Source organism: Aegilops tauschii, chromosome 7, assembly GCF_002575655.3.
Source record: "Aegilops tauschii subsp. strangulata cultivar AL8/78 chromosome 7, Aet v6.0, whole genome shotgun sequence".
In the NCBI taxonomy this organism is placed as follows: domain Eukaryota; kingdom Viridiplantae; phylum Streptophyta; class Magnoliopsida; order Poales; family Poaceae; genus Aegilops; species Aegilops tauschii.
In genome coordinates, this window is record NC_053041.3 from 418224225 (window position 1) to 418248887 (window position 24663).

Here is a 24663-nt window from a genome sequence, read left to right on the forward strand (position 1 = left end):
GCACAACCCACCTGGGCGCGCAAGGGAGCCCAGGCGCGCCCTGGTGGGTTGTGCTCCCCTCGGCCCACCTTCGGTGCCCATCTTCTTGTATATAACTCATTTTGACCTAGAAAAATAAGGAGAGGACTTTCGGGACTGAGTGCCGCCGTCTCGAGGCGGAACTTGGGTAGGAGCACTTTTGCCCTCCGGCGGAGCGATTCCGCCGGAGGAACTTCCCTCCATGAGGGGGAAATCATCGCCATCATCATCACCAACAACTCTCCCATCTTGGGGAGGGCAATCTCCATCAACATCTTCAACAACATCATCTCCTCTCAAACCCTAGTTCATCTCTTGTGTTCAAACTTTGTACCGGAACTATAGATTGGTGCTTGTGGGTGACTAGTAGTGTTGATTACATCTTGTAGTTGATTACTATATGGTTTATTTGGTGGAAGATTATATGTTCAGATCCAATATGCTATTTAATACCCCTCTGATCTTGAGCATGATTATCATTTGTGAGTAGTTACTTTTGTTCTTGAGGTCATGGGAGAAATCATGTTGCAAGTAATCATGTGAACTTGATATGTGTTCGATATTTTGATAGTATGTATGTTGTGATTCCCTTAGTGGTGTCATGCGAACGTCGACTACATGACACTTCACCATATTTGGGCCTAAGGGAATGCATTGTGGAGTAGTAATTAGATAATGGGTTGCGAGAGTGACAGAAGCTTAAACCCTAGTTTATGCGCTATTCCGTAAGGGACCGATTGGATCCAAAAGTTTAATGCTACGGTTAGAATTTATTCTTAATACTTTTCTCGTAGTTGCGGATGCTTGCGAGGGGGTTAATCATAAGTAGGAGGTTTGTTCAAGTAAGAACAGCACCTAAGCACCGGTCCACCCACATATCAAATTATGAAAGTAGCGAACACGAATCGAACCAACATGATGAAAGTGACTAGATGAAGTTCCCGTGTACCCTCAAGAACGCTTTGCTTATTATAAGAGACCGTTTTGTCCTGTCCTTTGCCTCAAAAGGATTGAGCTACCTTGCTGCACTTTTGTTACTATTATCGTTACTTGCTCGTTACAAATTATCTTACTATCAAACTACTCTGTTACTTACAATTTTAGCACTTGCAGACATTACCTTGCTGAAAACCATTTGTCATTTCCTTCTGCTCCTCGTTGGGTTCGACACTCTTACTTATCGAAAAGGCTACAATTGATCCCATATACTTGTGGGTCATCAAGGCCATTTTCTGGCGCCGTTGCCGGGGAGTGAAGCGCTCTTGGTAAGTGGAAATCGATAAGGAAAAATTATTACTACGTGATGAAATTTATTGTCACTTGTCACTATGGAAAACAATCCTTTGAGGGGTTTGTTCGGGGTATCTTCACCTCGACCGGAACCGCAATTAGTTACCCCTCAACCTACTGCACCTACTGAAAATATTGAATATGAAATTCCTTCGGGTATGATAGAACAACTGTTAGCTAATCCTTATGTAGGAGATGGATCCGAACATCCTGATAAGCACTTGATATATGTGGAAGAAATTTGTGGATTGTTTAAGCTTGCAGGTTTACGCGGAGATGAAGTTAAGAAGAAGGTTTTCCCTTTATCTTTGAAAGGAAAATCATTGGCATGGTATAGGCTATGCGATGATATTAGATCTTGGAATTGGAATCAATTGAAATTGGAGTTTCACCCAAAAAAATATCCTATGCATCTAGTTCATCGTGCGGAATTACATATATAATTTTTGGCCTCGTGAAGGAGAAAGTATCGCTCTAGTTTGGGGAAGGCTTAAGTCAATGTTATATTCATGCCCCAATCATGAGCTCTCAAGAGAAATTATTATCCAGAATTTTTATGCTTGGCTTTCTCATAATGATCGATCCATGCTTGATACTTCTTGTGCTGGTTCTTTTATGAAGAAGACTATTGAACTCCGGTGGGATCTTTTGGAAAGAATTAAATGCAACTCTGAAGATTGGGAACTCGATGAAGGTAAAGAGTCGGGTATTAAGCTTAAGTATGATTGTGTTAAATCTTTTATGAATACTGATGCTTTTCAAAAGTTTAGCACTAAATACGGACTTGACTCTGAGATAGTAGCCTCCTTTTTTGAATCTTTTGCTACTCATGTTGATCTCCCTAAGGAGAAGTGGTTCAAATATCACCCACCTATTAAAGAAAAAATTAAAGAGCGGGTACTAGCTAAAGAGGAAACTATTATTTATAATGTTGATCCAGTTGTTCCTACTGCTTATATTGAGAAACCACCTTTCCCTGTTAGGATCAAGGAACATGCTAAAGTTTCAACTGTGGTCAACAAAAGTTATATTAGAACACCTAAACGTGATGAACAAATCAAAGTAGAACCTAGTATCGCTATGGTTAAAGATCTCCTGGAAGAAAATATAGATGGGCATGTTATTTAGTTCTGTGAGGAAGCTGCTAGAATTGCCAAACCCGATAAAACGGATAATCATAGACCCGTTGTTGGCATGCCCGTTGTCTCAGTCAAAATAGGAGATCACTGTTATCATGGTTTATGTGACATAGGTGCTAGCGTGAGTGCTATTCCTCTTACCTTATATCAAGAAATTATGAATGACATAGCACCCGCAGAGATAGAAGACATATATGTTACTATTAATCTTGCTAATAGAGATACTATATCACCAATTGGGATTGTTAGAGATGTTGAAGTCTTGTGTGGGAAAATAAAATACCATACTGATTTTCTTGTTCTTGGTTCCCCACAAGATGAATTTTGTCCCATTATCTTTGGTAGACCTTTCTTGAACACCGTTAATGCTAAAATAGATTGTGAGAAACAAACTGTCGGTGTTAGCTTTGGTGATGAGTCTCATGTGTTTTAATTTTTCCAAGTTTGGTAGAAAACCTCATAAAAAAGAATTGCCTAGTAAGGATGAAATAATTGGTCTTGCTTCTATTGCTATGCCTCCCACTGATCCTCTAGAACAATATCTGCTAGACCATGAAAATGATTTACATATGCATGAAAGAAATGAAATAGATAAGATTTTCTTTGAACAATGTCCTCTGCTTAAACACAATTTGCCTATTGAAACTCTAGGAGGTCCAGGTGATCCTATGTTTGATTTAAAACAATTGCCAGACACTTTGAAATATGCTTATCTTGATTAGAAGAAGATATATCCTGTTATTATTAGTGCTAACCTTTCAGAACATGAAGAAGATAGATTATTGAAAGTTCTAAGGAAGCACCGAGCTGCCATTGGATATACTCTTGATGATTTAAAGGGCATTAGTCCCACTCTATGCCAGCACAAGATTAATATGGAACCTGATGATAAACCAGTTGTTGATCACCAACGCCGGTTAAATCCGAAGATGAAGGAGGTGGTAAGAACGGAAATATTAAAACTTTTGGAAGCAGGTATAATCTATCCTATAGCTGATAGTAGATGGGTAAGTCCTATTCATTGTGTCCCTAAGAAAAGAGGTATTATTATTGTTCCTAATGATAAGAATGAACTTATTCCACAAAGAATTGTTACAGGCTATAGAATGGTAATTAATTTTAGAAAATTAAACAAAGCAACTAGAAAAGATCATTACCCTCTGCCTTTTATTGATCAAATGCTAGAGAGATTATCTAAGCACAGACCATTTTTCTTCCTTGATGGATATTCTAATTTTTCACACATACCTGTTTCTCAACCTGATCAAGAAAAGACCACTTTCACTTGTCCCTTTGGAACTTATGCTTATAGACGTATGCCTTTTGGTTTATGCAATGCACCTGCTACCTTTCAAGGATGTATGACTGCTATATTCTCTGATTTTTGTGAAAAGATTGTTGAGGTTTCCATGGATGACTTTTCTGTTTATGGGAAGTCTTTTGATGATTGTTTAAGCAATCTTGATCGAGTTTTTCAGAGATGCAAGAAAACAAATCTTCTCTTGAATTGGGAGAAGTGTCACTTTATGGTTAATGAATGTATTGTTTTGGGCCATAAAATTTCTGAAAGAGGTATTGAAGTGGACAAAGCTAAGGTTGATGCAATTGAGAAAATGCCATGTACTAAAGATATCAAAGGTATTCGTAGTTTCTTAGGTCATGTTGGTTTCTATAGGAGATTTATCAAAGACTTCTCTAAAATTTCTAGGCCTCTTACAAATCTTTTGCAAAAGGATATCCCTTTCATTTTGATGATGATTGTTTAGAAGACTTTGAAACACTCAAGAAAGCCTTAATTTCTGCACCTATTATTCAACCACCTGACTGGAACTTACCTTTTGAAATTATGTGTGATGCTAGTGATTATGTTGTTGGTGCTGTTCTAGGACAAAGAGTTGATAAGAAACTAAATGTTATTCATTATGCTAGTAAAATTCTAGACAGTGCTGAAAGAAATTATGCTACTACTGAAAAAGAATTTCTAGCAGTGGTGTTTGCTTGTGATAAATTTAGATCTTACATTATTTATTCAAAAGTAGTTGTTCACACTGACCATGCTGCTATTAAATATCTTATGGAAAAGAAAGATGTTAAACCTAGACTTATTAGATGGGTTCTCTTGCTACAAGAATTTGATTTACATATCATTGATAGAAAGGGAGCAGAGAATCCCGTAGCTGATAACTTGTCTAGGCTTGAAAATGTGCTTGATGACCCACTACCTATTGATGATAGTTTCCCTAATTAGCAGTTAGCTGCAATAAATGTTTCTCATAACACTCCTTGGTATGTTGACTATGCTAATTACATTGTTGCTAAATATTTACCACCTAGCTTTACATACCAACAAAAGAAAAAATTCTTCTATGATTTAAGACATTACTTCTGGGATGACCCACATCTTTATAAAGGAGTAGATAGTATTATTAGAAGTTGTGTACCTGAGCATGAACAGGGACAAATCCTACGGAAATGTCACTCCAAAGCTTATGGAGGGCATCATGCGGGAGACATAACCGCTCACAAGGTATTGCAATCTGGATTTTATTGGCCTACTCTTTTCAAGGATGCTCGTAAGTTTGTCTTATCTTGTGATGAATGTCAAAGAATAGGTAATATCGGTAAGCGTCAAGAAATGCCATGAATTATTCACTTGCTGTTGAACCATTTGATGTTTGGGATTTTGATTACATGGGACCTTTCCTTCCTCTAACGGGTATACACATATTTTGGTTGCTGTTGATTATGTTACTAAGTGGGTAGAAGCTATTCCAACTAGTAGTGCTGATCACAACACCTCTATTAAAATGCTTAAGGAAGTTATTTTCCCAAGGTTTGGAGTCCCTAGATATTTAATGACTGATGGTGGTTCACACTTTATTCATGGTGCTTTCCGTAAAATACTTGCCAAGTATGATGTTAACCATAGAATTGCATCACCCTATCATCCTCAATCTAGTGGTCAATTTGAACTTAGCAATAGAGAAATAAAATTAATTTTGCAAAAGACTGTCAATAGGTCCCGGAAGAATTGGTCTAAGAAATTAGATGTAATGCCCCAGATTTCTTTTGCTAATTGATTGTGCCTATATGCTTAAATATATAGATGAACTAGTAAGCTTGCACGTGCAATGCACGTCTATACTAAAACACATTGTATCAAATATTTGTAGTTCTAAAAAGCTATCTTAAAAAATCAAACAAGGTTTCCGAGTCAACCAAAACGAAAATCCAGAAACTAAGATAACATCATCCATTAGCTACCATAAACATCTCATCACTTATCCTCTTTCTCCGCGTTGACAACCTTCTTCATTCGGGCTCCCAACAGGTGTTGGTTAATCATCTCGACACGGAGCTTGCCGTATGCATGTGCTTCTCGCCGCCGCGAGTGATGGGCATGTAGTCGCCCTGGACCTCTGGATGGCTGTAGCAAGGCTGTGTTAGGATCAAATCACCATCCTTGAAGCAATAGAGGTGTAAACACGAAGAAAAATAAACAGATTCAATAGTTGCAAGCACACCTTAGGAAGATAAAGCTTGCCAGGTTGGCCTTGTATCTCATGGCTGTCAACATTAGACTGCATAACCTCCAGTTACATGTTCTTCTGTCGGTGGTCCATGAAAATGCCAATGATCAGAACAAGTTTCTTTGGGATGCCCATGACTTACATTTACAGTACATAAACATCAATAAATAATAAAAGAAATCTGTATAATATAAGCCGGTGTCTCTACATATAATCTAATGTAGCATCCTAACCAAAAGTCTGAAATCTGCCATTCTGCAAACTAAAGTTTTTGCATATTATCTAGACATACCAAGTTCAGTGTTGTGAGTTTAGAAAGACGCTACAGTAAAATTTCAAAACCACTGTCAGTTATTTCCATCAAGGCTATTTTTTGGCTTTATCATTTACCATGTTCCCATGGGCTGGAAATATTCATAAGGATACAATTACACAAGAACATCAACGGATAAGCAGATCAATCATTCTCTGAAGTTTGCATGACAGAAATGCCAATTTCTAACCCAGTTGAAAAATATTGTGTATGGTGCATGATACGCTCACCTAAATATAATAGATCAGCATCGTTATGTCTAATATTTCTGTGATCAGCATCGTACCCCATACACAGTTCATCCTGGAGAGACAAAGATGTATCAAGACTTGAAGAAGACTTATTGGTGGAAAAGGATGAAAGTTGACGCGGCAAAGTATGTGGCTTCTTGTGGGGTCTGTCAGCTCGTGAAGGCTGTGCATAAGAGACCCGCGGGTTTGTTGCAGTCCTTAGAGGTTCCAGAGTGGCCATGGGATGACGTCGCCATGGATTTTGTTGTTGGCCTACCTCGCACCCGAAGGGGAAAGGATGCAATTTGGGTGGTGGTGGACGGACTTACCAAAGTGGCTCATTTTATTCCTATCCGTACCACAGACTCGGCAAGTGACTTGGCACCGATATATGTGCGTGAGATAGTAAGATTGCACGGAGTTCCAAAAACTATTACTTCTGACAGAGATGCCAAGTTTGTATCAAGGTTCTGGGAGAGCTGGCAGAGTGCAATGGGTACACAGTTGAGGATTAGCACGGCATTTCATCCCCAAACAGATGGTTGGTCAGAGCGTACCATCCAAACTTTAGAAGATATGTTGCGATGTTGTATCATATCGTGGCAAGGGAGCTGGGAGGATCATCTACCACTTGTGGAGTTTGCTTACAATAATAGTTATCAAGCTAGCATTCGGATGGCACCTTATGAGGCCTTGTATGGAAGAAAGTGTAGGTCTCCAGTATGTTGGAATGCAGTGGGCGAGAAGGCAGTGTTGGGACCAGATTGGGTTCAACGAACTACAGACAGAATAGCTGAAATTAGACACCATATGCTAGCAGTCCAGAGTAGGCAAAAGAGCTATGCCGACCCCACGAGGCGGAATGTGGAGTTTCAGGAAGGAGAAGAGGTACTTCTGAGAGTCTCACCAACCAAGGGTGTTATCAGGTTTAATATCAAAGGAAAGCTTAGCCCATGGTACATTGGACCCTTCTTAATAGTGGCACGAGTAGGGAAACTAGCCTATCGTCTTGAGTTGCCCGAGTCAATGAAAGGTGTGCATAACGTATTCCATGTATCCATGCTACGTAAGTACTTCCGAGATCCCAAACGACAATTGACTGTGGAGCCAATTACAATTGAGCAAGATCTCACCTTTGAGGTTCGCACTTTGAGGATATTGGAAGAGTCTGAGAGAGTGTTGAGGAATACGACGCTCAAGTATGTGAAGGTTCTCTGGTCGCAACAATCCGAGCGTGAGGCGACTTGGGAGCTTGAGTCGCGCATGCGGGAAAAGTATCCGGAATTGTTCGAGACTGGTACGTGGTGTATGGGTTTCATTCCATTTCTTAGTTATCAGTTATGCCCGCTTTTTGAGTAGTAATATGGTGAAGAATTCGAGGTCGAATTCTGCTTAAGGGGGTGATAATGTAATGCCCCAGATTTCTTTTGCTAATTGATTGTGCCTATATGCTTAAATATATAGATGAATAAGGTAAAGTCGATATTTGTAGACCATGATATAAAATAGGAAAAGGAAAATGAGAGTGAGAGAGAGTGAGAGAGAGAGACTATGGGAAATAAATGGAAGAGGCGTGTTGGCATTTGAACCTTGGACCTCTCAGTAGTAGGCTGAATATCAGTTGGCCTATGTGGTGCTTTTGACTAAATAGCAGATTTTAGCTCTTTAAGCCTTCTAAAACGAGAGGAAAGAAAATCCTATATGGGCTCAAGGCCCAGTCAGACTTGGCGTAGCCATCGGTCGCTCCTTGCGCCGCTGTACGCTGCGCCCAAATCCTGTTTCTCCCCTGTTACCCCTCACCAAAGCCTTCCTCTGGTCTTCCCAACAGAGGCTGCTGCCGTCGCTGCTGCTGGTGGTGGTTGCCGCCGCCGTGAGCCGCGAGGTTGCTGCTCTCCCCGACGCATCTCCTCTCCGTGGTCGTTGCCGAGCAGTGGTGGCTGCTGGGCGTCGTGTCGCTAGCAGTACGTCCCAGTTCTCCTTTTCTATGGTGCCTCCTAGGTCATAATTAGGGATTTGGGTAGCAGTTGATAGTTTAGAATTAGATTCGAGATTTGGAGAGGGATTCCTGAACCAATTTGCAAATTCGTTGGTGATCTCCATGCTTTTAGCTATTTGGTATTGACACCCAGGCTGGACCTTCTCTTTGTTAGTTCCTTTGATTAACCAAATCAATTGGGGATGATAGCCCATCTATATTGTTGCGAGGTGTTGATTGCTTCCAAGTAAAATCTGGAGCGTTGGGTATCTCTCCTTGTAAACTGAACTTGGTTCGGTTAATACTGCACATAAACTACACAAGAACTGCACTGTCAGATCTGGACAGCCAGCTTCTAGGTGAAAAACGGGATAGTTATGCTTAGAATTTTGAGTTGGGCTCTGCATATGATTTGTAAAGCATGTTCTAAGGTTTCCGTGGAGTACTTATTTGTCTCGTTTGGATGTACGGTTTGAGAGCAGCCGTCTATTTGGTTTGCTGTCCAGAAATACAGTTTTCTGCGTACAGTATTTTCATTTGGGAGATTAGGACCTGTTAGATGTGGAATTAAAATAAAGTTACAACATGATATTTGTAGATGCTGTTCTGTAGATGATTAAACACATATCATTTATTATATTTTGTTTGGTATATTAAATCCTATGAAGTTATCAAGGTGGGTTGTACTATGTTGGACAGAATTTTAATGTATGGACTTGGGTAGAGGAACAAGTATATATTCTCAGATTTCGTCAATGTTGATTGATATGCACTGGGGTCTTATGCGTAGGAGCGAAGCTGAATTATATATGCTTAGAAGTTAAGTCCATGTTTTTGTATTGGTTGTGATATATGCCTGTTTACAGGTGTTGGTACTTCTGGTTCAGGATCCTTTAACCCACAAGTTGTGCCCCGCGGTTGAGGCAAGTTCATGACAGGATAATGACGTTGCATATCCTCTGCACTTCTTTTGTATCTTGATATTCGTCCATGTCTATGATGTTTATTGTGATGGAGATGACGATGACAAAGACATGTTGATTCAAGTTCTTTGCTTGCATTTGCATATTTGCATTCATGATGATCGTGAAAGAAAGAGTTCCCTACCTTGGGTAGGCACATTGAGACCTCCATTGTTGGGTTGTGACCTACTGTGGAGGCAACCTCCACGCGTTGGAGTGAGTGGATGTCGACGGGCGTCCACTCAAGCGATACCGGTATACCCAATGAAATGAGATGAGCATGTAGGCGTGTAGGGCATGAATACAAGTGTTGATTGCTGATGAGTGTATGGTGCTTAATAGAGATTTGGTATCTTGACATGTGTAATGCTTATTATTCATCTGTGTACTTGCTGAGTCTTTGTACTCATCCTTGTTGTTTATTTGTTTTAGGTAAATCCTGAGGACGACATGCATGGGAGTCTTGGGAGTAGCATCTTCACCGTTTTCACTTCACGGAACTCACACCTATTGTCCTTTAGGACCGTGTTTTGAGAACCTAGTATAGTTGTACTTTACTACCTGTGGTGGTTCATCTTGAATTGGAGAGATACTCTCTTGGTCTGTATGGCTTAGCTAATTTCCCCTTAAGACTAACGCTATCGCCTAGAGTTACCGAGGATGTTCTTGGTTATTGTATTGTAGCCTTGTGCTTTACACCGGTGCTAGTTCTTTGCGATATATAACTATATGAATTGCATGTCGTGGATGTCCTTAGAAATAGAGGAAACTCTACTGAAATTCTTTTGAGGGCATGTTTTCATTTTGAAGGTGTTATGTGGTAATATTCCAAGCGTTGTGTCGTTTGGGTGTTACAGTTGGTATCAGAGCGGGCTTTAGGTCCTGGTGTATCTATTTGCACTAAAAAAAAGACACATCCGTGACATTTTGGGTCGAACGAATTTTTTTTCTGTCATACTTATGACACTTCTATGACGATAATTGTGACAAAATCCGGTATCATTATAGATGTGGTGGGGTCCTACTTCTATGACAAAAAATCATGATAGAAAATGGGCTTCTCGTCTTGGGCGGGCCGGAGACGCAGCTGCATGACATTCTTTGGGCCGTCCATGACGGAAAAAACCATGGTAGAAGCGAGGGCGAGGAAAATATCGGGGTGTTCCCGGTTACGGTGGGTGGTCGGGGCTGAGCGATGCGCGTTTCTCTCGTACATGCACGCGCGTGGGTGCGAGGCGTTGGGCTCTAACTGAACCCGAGCGATTGCACTACAGGCTACGCGTTATTGAACCCGAGCGATCGATCGATGGTTGTTAACTGAACCCGATCAAGCGATTCCTTCGCTACTGCTGCTAACTGAAGCCGATCGATGCCGCCTCTGGATGAACAATGAGCGTTGCTGGGGGGTTTGGATGAACAGTTCCCGGTGGGGGTGGATGACAGGACCCCGTGGTGTTGCCTTTGGATGAACAGGACCCCGTGGAGGGCAGGATGAACAGGACCACCCCGTGGAGGGCTGGATGAACAGTAGACGGTGGAGGGCTGGATGAACAGGAGCCCGTGGAGAGGGCTGGATGAACAGTAGCCGGTGGAGTAGTGCGCGGTGGAGGCTGGATGAACAGGAGCCCGTGGATGAACAGTCGCAGGTGGAGGCTGGAGGAGGTCAATGGTGGATGAACAGTAGCCCGTGGAGGCTGGAGGGGGTCGACGGTGGAGATGAACAATATCCCGTGGAGTCCCGTTTTGCGGTACGCCACACCCCTCCCGATGAACAGGACCCCCGTTTCGACCGTAGAGCTCCAACACAAGTCCTTTTCCTCCGTTTTGCGGTACGTCACACCCCTCCCGATCAACATGACCCCTGTTTCGACCGTAGGATGTCCGTTTTCTCCGTTTTGCGGTACGCCAGACCCCTCCCGATGAACAGGATCCCGTTTCGAACATGGCCGGTTGAACACAAGGCCGTTTCCTTCGTTCTGCGGTACGCCAGGCCTCATTTCCATCGGCTGTTCCGTCCAAGCCGATTGGCTCCCATGCGTTCCGTTGCCTCCCGATGAACACGACGCATTCCGTTGCCTCCCCATGAACACGACGACGCCGCAGTTTTTCCGTTCCGACATAGCCATGTACACGAGCCCTGGCCGTACGTATGCGCGAGTAGGCGTTCGAGACCCTGCCCGTACGTACGTGGCCGTATTTTCTTTCTTGCACACTGGCCGCTGTACGTACGTGTACATGCTACATACGCGCCTCTACTACGACACGTGCGCGCCTCTACATCGACCAGTATGTACATACACGTTCGCGACCAGAATGACAACGCTACATACGCTTCGACCAGGTGGGTCCCGACTGTCAGGCACTTCCTTGCGTGCGAAGATGTAGCTGGTGGGTCTCAGCAGTCAGGGGGGCGAATCGTTTTTTTGCCCGGACGCACTTCCTTGCGTGCGAAGATGTAGCTGGTGGGTCCCAGCAGTCAGGGGGAAACGTTTTTTTCACGAAAAACGGTGGCCTGTTCGGTGGGTCCCCACTGTCAGGTGGAGGAATAATTATTTTGCGCGTAATAAGGAGGCACTTCCTTGCTACGGCCGTGGACCCAGCTGTCAGCCTCTCCATGTACAGTCCACGTCCGATGGAAGCCGTTCCTTCACCACGTTGACCACGCCGCGCCGAGAGCACCAGGGCGGTGGACGACGGCGAGGCCTAGGAAGGGGACGACGCGGAGCCGGGGAAGACGCGGAAGTGGAAGCCCGCGCGGAGAGGGGTACGAGGGTTCACTGGTTCGGCTGCGGTGTGAGGCTGCCGTCGCCGCAGGGCCTGGCCAGCGGTGGGAATAGTAGGGGGCGGTGAGGCCTCCGCGACACCACAGCCGACCACGGGAGGCAGGAGCATGCGGCACGACCGGCGCTGCTTTAGGCGGCGGAGCAAGAAGACCAGAGGTCGAAGAAGCACTACGGCCGTTGGATGGACATCATACGGTCACTGGAGCTATAATCGTGCATATTGACCAAGTTGACAAAGCCCTCCGTCCCCGTCAACTTAGTAGGCCCACAAGTCAACCTCCCACTATACTGGGTCCCAGCTAGTAGGGGGAGTATTCATTTTTGTGCGTAATAAGGAGGCACTTTCTTGCGTGCGAAGATATAGCTGGTGGGTCCGAGCTGTTAGCGGCGGTAAGGTTTTTTTCGTGAAATACAGAGGCCCTTTCTGTGGGTCCCAGATGTCAGGTGGAGGAATCATTATTTTGCGCGTAATAAGGAGGCATTTCCTTGTGTGCGGCCGTGGACCCAGCTGTCAGCCTCTCCACGTACAGTCCACTTCTGATGCATGTCGGTCGTTGACCACGTTGATCAGGCCGCGCCGAGAGCACCAGGGCGGTGACGACGGCGAGGCCTAGGAAGGGAACGACACGGAGCTAGGGAAAACTCGGCAGTTGTTTCCCACACGGAGGGGAGTACGACTGTACGAGGGTTTACTGGTTTGTCTGCCGTCGCCGGAGAATAACAACAGGTGTGGGTGAGTAGAGGGATGGCTAGGCCAGCGATGGGAGTACGGTGGGGCGGTGAGGCCTGCGCGGTAGCACAGCCAGCCGCGGGTAGGAGAGAGCAGGCAATCCCGCCGGCGCTTGTTTGAGCGGCTGGAGCAGGAAGAGCAGAGATTGAATAAGCACGACGGCCGTTGAATGGACATCCAACAGTCACTGCTTGTGCATCAACCTTTTTTAGGAAAGCCTCAAATCTGTGGAAAACATCATACAACCCATCTGCAATTATTTCTAATAATTTACAGCCCATTTGCTAATTCTTAAGGTTTTTTTGGAGCTCATATTCTTTTTGTTAACATTACAGCCCATATTGTGGCCACGGTTAAAAAATTATACGAAATTTTGCATATTTCGGTGCGGTCCGAACTGTTTTTAATCCTAAAATTTCGAGTCACGTTCAAACTGATTTTAAAAATAAATATATATCAATATAAAATCCAACAAATTGTCCACGCATAAAAATCAATGCAATTTAAAATCTCGAAATGAAAAAAAGAAATTTGGAACTAATTGCCGGTTTGATGTGTTTTAAAAATGTATAACCCATTTCTCATTACTGATAGGCCATTTTCTCGGCCAGCCGAATGAAAGCTCTTCTCGTCTTGAAAGATTTGCAGCTCAATAGGCCTGACAAAGCGACTTATTTGGCAAATCACAAAAAAACTGGGCTGTGGCCGTGGACCCAGCTGTCAGCCTCTCCACGTATAGTACTCTTCCGATGGAAGTCGGTTGTTGACCACATTGACCACGCCGCGCCGAGAGCACCAAGGCGGTGGACGGCGGCGAGGCCTAGGAAGGGGACGACGCGGAGCCGGGGAAGACGCGGCAGTGGATGCCCACGCGGAGAGGAGTACGAGGGTTCACTGATTCGACTGCGGTGTGAGGCTGCCGTCGCCGCAGGGCCTGGCTAGCGGTGGGAGTAGTAGGGGGCGATGAGGCCTCAACGGCAGCACAGCCGGCCACTGGAGGCAGGAGCAGGCGGTCTCGCCGGCGCTGGTTTGCGTGGCTGGTGCAAGAAGAGCAGCGATTGAAGAAGTAGCAGGACCGTTCGATTCAAATCCAACGGTTACTGCTGCTAGAATCGTTTGTTGACTAAGTTGACAAGCCCTGCGTACGCGTCAACTTAGTAGGCCCACAGGTCAGCCTCCCAACCAGTGCGCTCCAGATGTCAGTGGGAGGAATCATTTTTTTTCGCGTAATAAGGAGGCAGTTGATTGCGTGCGGCCAGGCCAGCGGAGGGAGTAGGGTGGGCCGGGGAGGCCTGCGCGGCATCACAGCGGGCCACAAGGGGAGGGAGCAGGCAGTCCCGCCGGCGCTAGTTTAGGTGGCTGGAGCAGGAAGATAAGAGATTGAAGAAGCACGTCGGCCGTTGGATGGACATCTAACAGTCACTGCTGCTAGAATCGTGTGTTGACTGACAAAGCCTTGCGTAAACAAGTCAGCCTCGAAATCTGTGGCGTGTACAACCCATTTGCTATTATTTTTATAATTTTTACTCAGTTTTTAATTCATATGAAATTTATTGCAGGCCGTTTTCCATTTTTAGAATTGCTGCCCATTTTCTGATGAGTACCAGGGTTAAAAAAATTAACTAAATAAGTGAGAAATTTTGAAAATTCGTAAATTTTTCCTGGGGAACAAAATATACTTAATCCAAAAATTAGTAGCCATACTAAAACAAATTTAAAAATAAATTAGTACTATGTCATGTTAAATCCAATGAAATACGTATAAGATATCAGTGAAGAACAAAAACAAAAAAAGAAACTAATATCCCATTTGCTATATTTTTTTGGAATTTTCAACCCCTTTTGATATTACTTTTAACAGACACTGACCATACTCTTTGGCCAGGCCGGAATGCATCCCTCCTCGTCTTGAAAGATTTGCAGCCCAGTAGGTCGGAGAAAACAAATAGGCCTAGCTTGGGTATTCTTCAAAAAGAAATACTGGGCTACCTATTTTCCCAAAGAAAAACTGCTGGGCTGGTCATGTTGTTAGACGGGCCACAGAGACCGCACAACCTAGTTTATAGCTTGCTCCTCCAAATTACTACTAAAAAAAAGTTGTGCAATTCTGTCGTTAATTGACTATACGTTGAAAATGATGTGGGTCCCAGATATCAACAGGGTGGATTAGAGTAGAAAAACGAGGGGTTCATCTGAGTAGTAAAAGAGGCGCTTGCTTGTGTTCGGGAGTGGACCTGGTGGGTCCGTACTGTCATACTCACAACTGCAGTCCTCTCCCGATTCACTATGTTGACAGGGACCGTTTCAAAAAAAACTATGTTGACAGGGCCGGACGGCGGCGCCGCGGCGAGCGCACCAAGGCGGAGGATAAAGTGCTGTCGCCAATGTGCTGGGCTGGGTTGGACATTCTTATTGAAAAAATAAAAATGGACCGGATCTATTTACGACGTTGACTACGATTTGTATGGGTCCACTGGTTACAGGAAGAAAATGCTGGGAGAAAGAAGACTGGTTGCTATCTTTGCCGAAGAATAATATCGACTGAATGTAACGACACTATCATAGGAAATAATATCCTCCTGTTAAATCATGAATTTAAAGAACTGGTGCATGAGCATTTAGCTTTATTTATTTATTTACTTATTTATGTTTAGGGGACCATGATCATGTACATGGGCCAGATTCATGTGAGAGCCTCCCTTCCAGTTAATTATGGGCTTCTCTATTGGGCGTTCATCAGTGGGCTGCATGTTATCAACAAGTGGAAAATGTGTTCCGTACGAAAAATAGTATGCGCTACGTACGGTACGGGCACTAAAGGATCAAACCATGCAACGACTTCCAAAACATTGTGTTGGTCGTTCTAACAACACATTTATTCAACCAATAGGCAAAATATACTACTGATTGTACATTGAAAACAGCAGCAACAGCAACCAGGGCTGGGGGTGCAACAGAAGTAGTAAGCAGGCCAGAAGAGTGAAGACGCAGCTCTCTCTTCCAACCCAAACATCAGCCATCATTACAAAAGGGCTACCAAAAAAGAACAAGTGTATGCATCAAACTAAATAAAGATCATACTACACAAGTGTACGCATCTAACTAACTGGCTCAGTTAGACGTTATTATTTATTAAGCTGTGGAGATTGGCTGACGGCTTGAACCAGATGGGTGCCTGATGGGGGAAACTCCTGCCAGCAGGTCGAAGTTTGATACTTGCGACCCTCTCTCCTACTTTGGGCTGCAAAGCGTGGCGGCACATATCAGGGTATGGTGCATGCAGAGACGCATGGTACGCTGTGTACACACAGTATTGCCTGATGAACGAAACTGCGCTGCCATCATGATCCTTGCCGTCGGTTATCTCCTGGTTAATCGGATAATTCAGTCCGACAAACAGAGAGCGTGTACCAAGGCTACTTACCAACCTCCAGTAAAAATTCCTGAAGGCCCAGAGAAGCTGGGATCCTGCTCAAAGACCTTGCAGTGACTGTGATTGTATTCCGCGAAACAACACGTCCAGTACGTGCAAACGATCATCAATCGTTCGCCGTCGTCTGATCGAGCCAGAAACCACCTGCAACTGCCATGCCGCTTTTCTTTGAAAGGTTCTGGGATTAGGAAGGGTAGGGACACCAGGCGGCCTACAACATCATATCAAGTTGGAGTCAAATAACCCTAAAAAAAGTTGGAGTCAAATAAAAAAGGGCTCTTGATGTAGTCAATCTTAAGAACAACATGCTATGAGCATGAATATTTTTTCCAGTAAATGTTGACAGTAATATAAGCAAACCATCATGATATCATAGGAAAGTAACATACTCCTGTAACAGCCGTTTATAGCGATGACTAGAGTAGGCCAGCAATACGTCCAGCCATAGAAGGAGTCGACAGCGTAAATGAAGCCCTTGTGTTCAATGGCATCAGAGAACCATGGAGGATGTATGATCCTGCGATGGACGTGCAGATTTATCCACTTAGCGCAGTGACCTGTCAGATAGGCGAGACCACAGTTGAAGAACGCAATTAGCCTGAAGTCTTTATAATTCGCAGGTCTTGTGGGCACTTGGCAGATTACAACCTTGAGCAAATCAAACTTGGTATCATGTTGGCTACTGTAAGATTCCGAGTATTCTGGGCCGCGGTGCCAAAGCAGTGCAGTGTTAATCAAAGGAAGGGGGATCAATCGCCGGGTGTAGACCTCCACGAGCATCCAGCTGCCGCGACCGTCGACGAGCACCATCCAAGACGTGTTCATGCCGACCCAGTACATATCGTTAATGTAGTTGAGAGTGACGGGGATCAGATCGCAGTCAAGGGGGTTGATGCTCGCCACCCTACGATCGTTATGCTGCGTGACACGCCGTTTCTGAAGATCAGGCGGCATCAGCAAGCAAGGAGCTGGCTTAAAAAGCTCCGGCCTGAGGGCTTTGAGTAAACGGTACAGCCCCGACGAGCACGCGGCGAGCGGCATGGTACTGAGATTGTCCACACGCGAAACAATGAGCTTGATTACCTCTATGGGGAGCGAATTCCAGCCACTCTTTCGGCGGACGCTGCTCGGTTCTGCCATTGTTAGTGCTTGGGTTTCGGACGAGGGGGGAGGCGCCTTAGCGGGGATGGAAGATTGGACAAGGGGGGAAGCGCCTTAGCGGGGATGGAAGAGCGGACAAAGATGAAGAAGCGAATATGTGCTGCGGGAAGTGGACAGGTGATGATGACTACAGCACGCCGCTTGACTTACGAGACACATACCAGCAGTGTAGGGTCATATCGAAGTCAGACAACTTGCTTGAGTGATCACAGTACTGGTACTCCCTACAGTACCTGCTACTATGCCCTAACTTGCTTGAGTAGAGTAGTAGTGGAGTAGGACTCTGCTCTACTACTAGCACCGGAGGAGTAGTAGGTTCTAATCTAAAATAGTTACAAACTTCAATGCCCGAGCATGGAACGACTACGAACCGCCGTCGGTGCTAAATCCAATCCTGCAAGTCATGGATTTGTTTCTTTTTAACTTTCTGTACGAATCTGTAGCTAGCCTGCAAGTCATGTACACTGTACTGACAGTGGAACCCACAGAGTACTTAGAATACAAGATTAAGGATGCAATTAACTTTTTATAGAGGGAGAATCATACACACAATTAACTCAAATGGATTGGACGTGACTCTATTATTCTCCAATGGCAACCGGCAAATTTCCTCCCGCGGGCCGGAGTAGGTTTCTCGGTTTGCATGCAGGTTTAACGGAGGGGTTTGATGGAGGCGAGGAGGCGTGTTCAGCCGGGCGTGCAGTGGATGGCGCAGTACTATTCGATTTGACAACTACAACTAGTATATTATAAAAAACAAAGAAGAGTAGTAGAGATAGAGATAAGAATAGAGACTAGGGAGGAGCACCATCTACTGCTTCGTGGGATACTCCTGCGCTCCATTCGGCGGCCGCAACGTCCCCTACAGCCACTCCCTCCCGCGCTCCATTCGGCGAGCGCTGTTGAAATTTGGGGAGCGCACTCTCGCGACTGCTAGCAGCGACGACTTCACCGACGACGACTTCTTCCCCGACCTCGGCAACCTCTTCCTCAACGACATGGGCGACAACCTCAACGCTAATGGTGCTGCTCCCGTTGCACCGTATGTGTTTCTGTCCTTCCTGTTCAAAATCATGGTAGAATTCATGTTTCTAGTCTGTGTCCTAGATTCGATCTGTTCATCTACTATGCTAGTCCACATGATTAGTTTAATCTCTGTTATAGCCGTCATGATTTATTTTGTAGTAAATATCGTAGTAACTTGCTCATATATTCAACTGGCGGAACGTCCCCTACAGCCACTCCCGTTTCATGGACGGACTGGTCGATGCCTCCAAGGAGCCCTTCGTCTACTGCTATGAGTGCCCGGTGCCGTTTTGGGGCTCGCCGGCGGACATCGTGCATCACCTGACACAGGCGTGTGACGATCACTACTGGCCCTTGGCGAAGAACATCAAGTATGAGACGTGCTACCCGTTCACTGTGCCGAAGTCGCTGGAGGATCAGCGCCGCCTGCTAGTCTCGGAGGAGGACGGCAACGTCTTCCTCTTGATCGTGGGCACCGGCGAGGCCCGCGCATGCCGCCGCCACATCTGTAGTGTGCGTCAGGGGCGACGCCGCTGACGCTGACACTGACACGAGGCCGATGTACGGGTGCGTTCTCACTATTACTACCCCTCGGAGGTACGTGGGCGGCGACACTGGCTACGTCAAGCTGACTTGGACTCTGCCGAGCTGGGACCTTTCCGCCGATGTGGACATGGAAGACGCACGGTATTATTTGACCCCCAACAATGTGCACGGGGACTCCAAGGAGGTTCACCTGGACATCTGCATTATCAAGTTAAATGTTGATCATTAGTCTTCGCTCAATGTAATCCGCTGTCTAAGCATGTGGAGACTTCCATGCATGATCTTGCTCTATTGGAGTATCGCGCACGAATAAAAGTGTATCCATTTATGGTTTAGTCTAGAATCTTCCATGTATGAATTTTTGCTACAGTACTGGTGAAAGACTTATGATGAACCATTTCTTACATATCCTCTGCCCCCTTCCAAGTCATCCTGATTTAATCCCTGCGTCTAGGTGTATAAGGGCATGGTTAATACTTAAATAGTATAGCCAACTGTTGACTATAAGAAAGTGCCATGTCATTTGTAGCCAACATGTATAACAATGGATACTCAAAAACTAATTCTTGAAGATCATTTCCTGCAAAGCACAATAAGAGTTATTTCTTCACAAGTTTTGGATGCAGGTTGAACAGTTGAACACTTTTGTTTGCAAAAGATACTTTTTTATCTATTTCACCCGGATGTTTGTGAGCTCTAGAGATGAAATAATATCCGAACAAACCTATCGATACCCGTTACACATGAGATGACCCCCACATCCTTTGTCAAAATAAACAACTCCCCGATCAATGCATTTCACTCTTCCGTGCAACGCACGGGCACCTTACTATAGATTAGTACGACCAAAAATTGAACTATCATTATATATAGTACGATAAATGATGATGCATGTCACCTAAAATTATATCATTGAAAACTATATTCAAATACGAATCCAACGATATTGTTTTTGTTGACATGCACTAACATTTTGTCAGTTAAATCTTCAGTCAAATTCAATGGGGGATAAACCATGACCGATGTAGTAGTACTAGTGTAGAGGGCGGCGCTGCACGGGAGTCCCACCCCCTAGTATAGTTGTACTTTACTACCTGTGGTGGTTCATCTTGAATTGGAGAGATACTCTCTTGGTCTGTATGGCTTAGCTAATTTCCCCTTAAGACTAACGCTATCGCCTAGAGTTACCGAGGATGTTCTTGGTTATTGTTGAGGATATAGACCTTAGAGTCACCCGCCAGAAGGGGCCGGGTTACTCATAATGGTCATCGCCAGAAGCCCGGCGACAAGCTTGAAGACGGTGGGCCAAAGATGGGCTTAAGACCCGGATATGGCTTAAGGCCCGTAGTTACAACCATCATTATGGTAGAACTTGTAGTGTAAGGCAAGAATAGTTGAGAGTCCGAGCCAGACACTCTTATGAGCCGGCCGGGACTCTGAGAGCTGCTGGGCGTCGACCTCTCTATATAAAGGGATGACCCGACAGCGGTTTAGAGACAAGAAAGATCTCATCGAGAGCCAGGCATAGCAGTTAAGCTCCCTGGTCATCGAAACCCTAATCAATACCACCTCAACTGGACGTAGGCTTTTACCTTCACCGTAAGGGCCGAACCAGTATAAACCCTCGTGTTCCTTGTCCCGTTTAACCCCTTCAAGCTTCCTAGCGGCGATGGCTCCACGACTAAGTCCTAACTTGAGGACATCTGCCGTGACAATTCCACGACAGTTGGCGCCCACCGTGGGGCCAGCGCACGGTGGATTCGAGTTCTTGAAGGGCAGCTTCGAAGGGCTCAAGGGATACGCTGTGGGCCGGATGACCAAGAGTCATCGCGGCAAACTCTACATCGACGATGCAGACTGGGGCCCCGACGCCTGCTCAATTGAGTACGGGTACCGGGTCCCCTTCGGCGGAATTCATGTTTTCATTGGTAAGATTGGTGAGCCGGGCCCTGAGCCGGATCTCTGTGCCGATCTCATCGAGACGGCTCAGCGCGCACGACCCACCCGGGCCTAGCCTGCCTTGAGGCATGCCTTTGTGGGGTGTGTCCATGGAGGGCACTCTGATAGATCTGGATCCGGTGATGAGACGGCCGCCGGCTCTGACGGCGAGTCGTCCACAGATGAGTCAAACTCGTTGTATCAACTTCAAGATGGTAGGCTCATGGGTTGTTCCGATGGTGACAGTATTCCGGACCCGTTTGAGCCGCCGAACCGGGTCGGAATTTTCATGGCCGGTGCACAGCCTGTTCAGAACCCTGCTGCTGGGGCAGGAAGCCCGGTGCCCTCGCCGGCTCAGGTGTTGATGAATCTCACGGACAAGATGACGGCCCTGCTAACCGCCGCGGTTGACCCGGCGGATCAAGCTCAGCATGACGCGGAGGTGGCGCAGTTAAAGTTAGATCTAGTGAAAGCCAAAGAGGATCTGGCAGCGGAAGGGATCAGGATGGCTGCGGAGAGGGCGGCCCTCGACGCCCAAACTCAGTTGATTCAGGCACAGTCCTTCCGGCTCACGATGGATCAGAACGCGTCCAATGAGGTCATGAGAAGGAGGCATCAAAAGGCCCAATCTCGACTCCCTCCGGTTTACGATCCACGAAACCTCTTCAACACGCCAGGTGCAGGGTCTAGTAACCCGCCAGGGATCATAGTGCCCGGGTCTGGGCCCCCTGTTCAGCCGCAAGTGATGGGGCCTCCCCGGGTGAACCCTACCCCGCCTCAATACGTGCCAATACCACCAGGTCATTATGCTAACCCGCTGGAGAACATGGTCGCCGCAGCAGCGCGGCTGGCAGCTCTCCCAATTGACGACGACTCTCCGACGGCTATTGAAACCCGCCGGGTCAGGGAACTCCTTCAGACAGCACTGGCGCAGCAAGAGGTGTATTCTTACAGCCGGGACAGGATCCACTCGACCCCTCGTCCAGGCCGGAGCCCGAGTTACAGCAGACAAATGGTCTCAGCGACCGGCTCAAGTAATGTCCGACGCCATGACCCGCCCCCTGGCCATGGCCCGGCTTATAACGGAGCCTTTCACGCAGCAGACCAAGACAGAGCGCGGCAAGAGGCGGAGCAGGTGCCTCAGTTGACGGCTTACCAGACTCCCCCGGCTTATCCGACGGCTTCCGTCGACGTGGGTATCCCTACCAGGACTGGAGGTGTCCCTTGCTTGGTGCCGGCTCTCCGCAATGAGCGTCTACCCAAGGACTTCAAAGGCCCTAGGAAGGTGCCTAATTACACAGCTGACTTACAACCCGCAGCCTGGATCGAGAGTTACGAGATGGCCATGGAACTGCTGGAAGTCAGTGAAGCAGCAATGGCCAAGTACTTCACCATGATGTTGGATGGGACTGCCCGCACTTGGTTGAAGGGGCTACCACCGAATTCCATCGGGTCTTGGGCTGAGCTGAAAGCCCGGTTCATCCAAAACTTCAAGGATACCTGTAGGCAGTCTATGTCAATTGTGGATTTGACTAACTGTAAGCAGCAGGAGGGTGAGTCTACGACACATTGGGTTCGCCGGGTTAAGGAGATAATACATTCATCTGATAAGATGGATGCCGGCTCTGCAGTCTTAATGTTAGAACAGAATTGTCGTTTCGTGCCCCGGAAGATGAAACTCGGGCGGCTTAAGCGCGACTGCAGTGATATGGGTACACTGATGGCGGCTCTCGTCAAGTACGCCGATTCTGATAGTACCAAGGACCCTGCTTCAGATGATGAAAGGACAGGGAAGGGAAAGAAGAACGGCAATGGCAAGGGTCCTCAGCATAACCCGGGGAACCAAGGAGGTGGCAAGCGCAAGGCCGATGGCAGCCTAGAATTCGTAGCCAATGCCAGCTCACAGGGTAATAACCAGCGACGTAAGGGGAGGCCCCCTCCCCGAGGCGGCGGGTCAGGCCCGACGCTGGAGCAACTGTTGAACGAGCCTTGTCCAAGGCATGGCTCTAGAGAGAAGCCAGCTACTCATCTATGGAAGGATTGTGCAATCATGAAGGCATTTAAGAATTCCAACGCCTTTGACGGCAACAATGGCCCGAGCGGCGGCTCAGGCGCCGACGGCTTTCATGGCCCGGGCGGCGGTTCAAATGTTAATCCTCAGAACGGTCAAGGGGGCTTTAATCAGCAGTCTGGCCAGGGTCATCAACAGTAGCAGGGGGGTTATCAGACCAATCCAAAGCAGCTCAGCGGTGGACAGTATCATGTATTCACCACCAGTCTGTGTAAGCGAGATCAGAAGCTTCATAAGAGGGCTGTGAATGCTGTTGAGGCGGCGGTTCCGCGCTATTTACGATGGTCTGAGCAGCCTATAGTGTGGAGTAGGGAGGATCACCCTCCTCGGGTGGATAATCCGGGTCACTTGGCCTTGGTGGTGGCTCCTCAGGTGGGAGGATATAAGTTCACTAAGGTGCTCATGGATGGAGGCAGCAGCATCAACATCCTCTATTATGAGACGTTCCGTCGTATGGGGTTGATTGATAAGAACCTCAACCAGTCAAACACTATTTTCCATGGTGTGGTACCTGGTAAGTCGGCTTACCCAGTCAGCAAGATTGAGTTGGAAGTGGCCTTTGGAGACGAGCACAATTACAGGGTGGAAAAATTGACCTTTGAGGTGGTCAAGATAAGAAGTCCGTACCATGCCATATTTGGGCGGCCGGCTTACGCCAAGTTCATGGCACGGCCGTGTTACGTGTATTTACAGCTCAAAATGCCAGGTCATAATGGGACCATTACGGTTCACGGCAGCCGGAAGGTAGCCTTGGAATGTGAGGAAGGCGATGCGGCTTATGCAGAATCTGTTTGCGCAACGGAAGAGTTGATGTTTTACAAGGACAATGTCGACCCAACAGATATGACCTCTCTGAAAAAGCCGACTACGGAGCATGAGCCGGCAATGAAATTTAAGTCGGCTGATGAGACTAAACTTGTTGATTTCGTTCCAGGTGATTCATCTCAGCAGTTTAGCATCAGTGCCAATCTGGATCCAAAATAGGAAAGCGCGCTCATCGAGTTCATCCGTGAGAATAGGGACATTTTTGCATGGAAGCCTTCTGACATGCCAGGTGTACCTAGAGAACTCACTGAGCACACTCTCAATGTTGATCCAAAATTTAAGCCGGTCAGGCAATTCCTTCGGCGGTTTAATAAAGAGAGGCGGAAAGCTATTGGTGAAGAGGTGGCCCGGCTCTTGGCGGCCGGGTTTATCGTTGAAGTCTTTCACCCAGAGTGGTTAGCTAACCCGATGCTCGTGCTCAAGAAGAACGGCACCTGGCGGATGTGTGTGGACTACACGGACTTGAACAAAGCGTGTCCGGCTGATCCTTTTGCCCTTCCCCGTATTGATCAAATCATTGATGCTACGGCGGGTTGTGAGCGTTTAAGTTTCTTGGATGCTTATTCTGGATACATCAGATTAAGATGGCAGTTAAGGACCAGGAGAAGACGACGTTCATCACTCCCTTTGGAGCCTTCTGCTATGTGTCTATGCCCTTTGGACTCAAGGCTGCGCAGGCGACTTATCAGCGCT

At 46.4% G+C, this 24663-nt stretch overlaps 1 long non-coding RNA gene across 1 annotated transcript; it reads left to right on the forward strand.

The window, feature by feature from the left end:
- The first annotated feature begins 8191 nt into the window (after positions 1 to 8191).
- LOC109761646 (uncharacterized) lies at positions 8192 to 10196 on the forward strand. Its single transcript, XR_012189080.1, has 3 exons — positions 8192 to 8481; positions 9362 to 9418; positions 9890 to 10196. It is a non-coding gene; the product is annotated as an uncharacterized lncRNA (long non-coding RNA).
- Positions 10197 to 24663: the final 14467 nt, after the last annotated feature.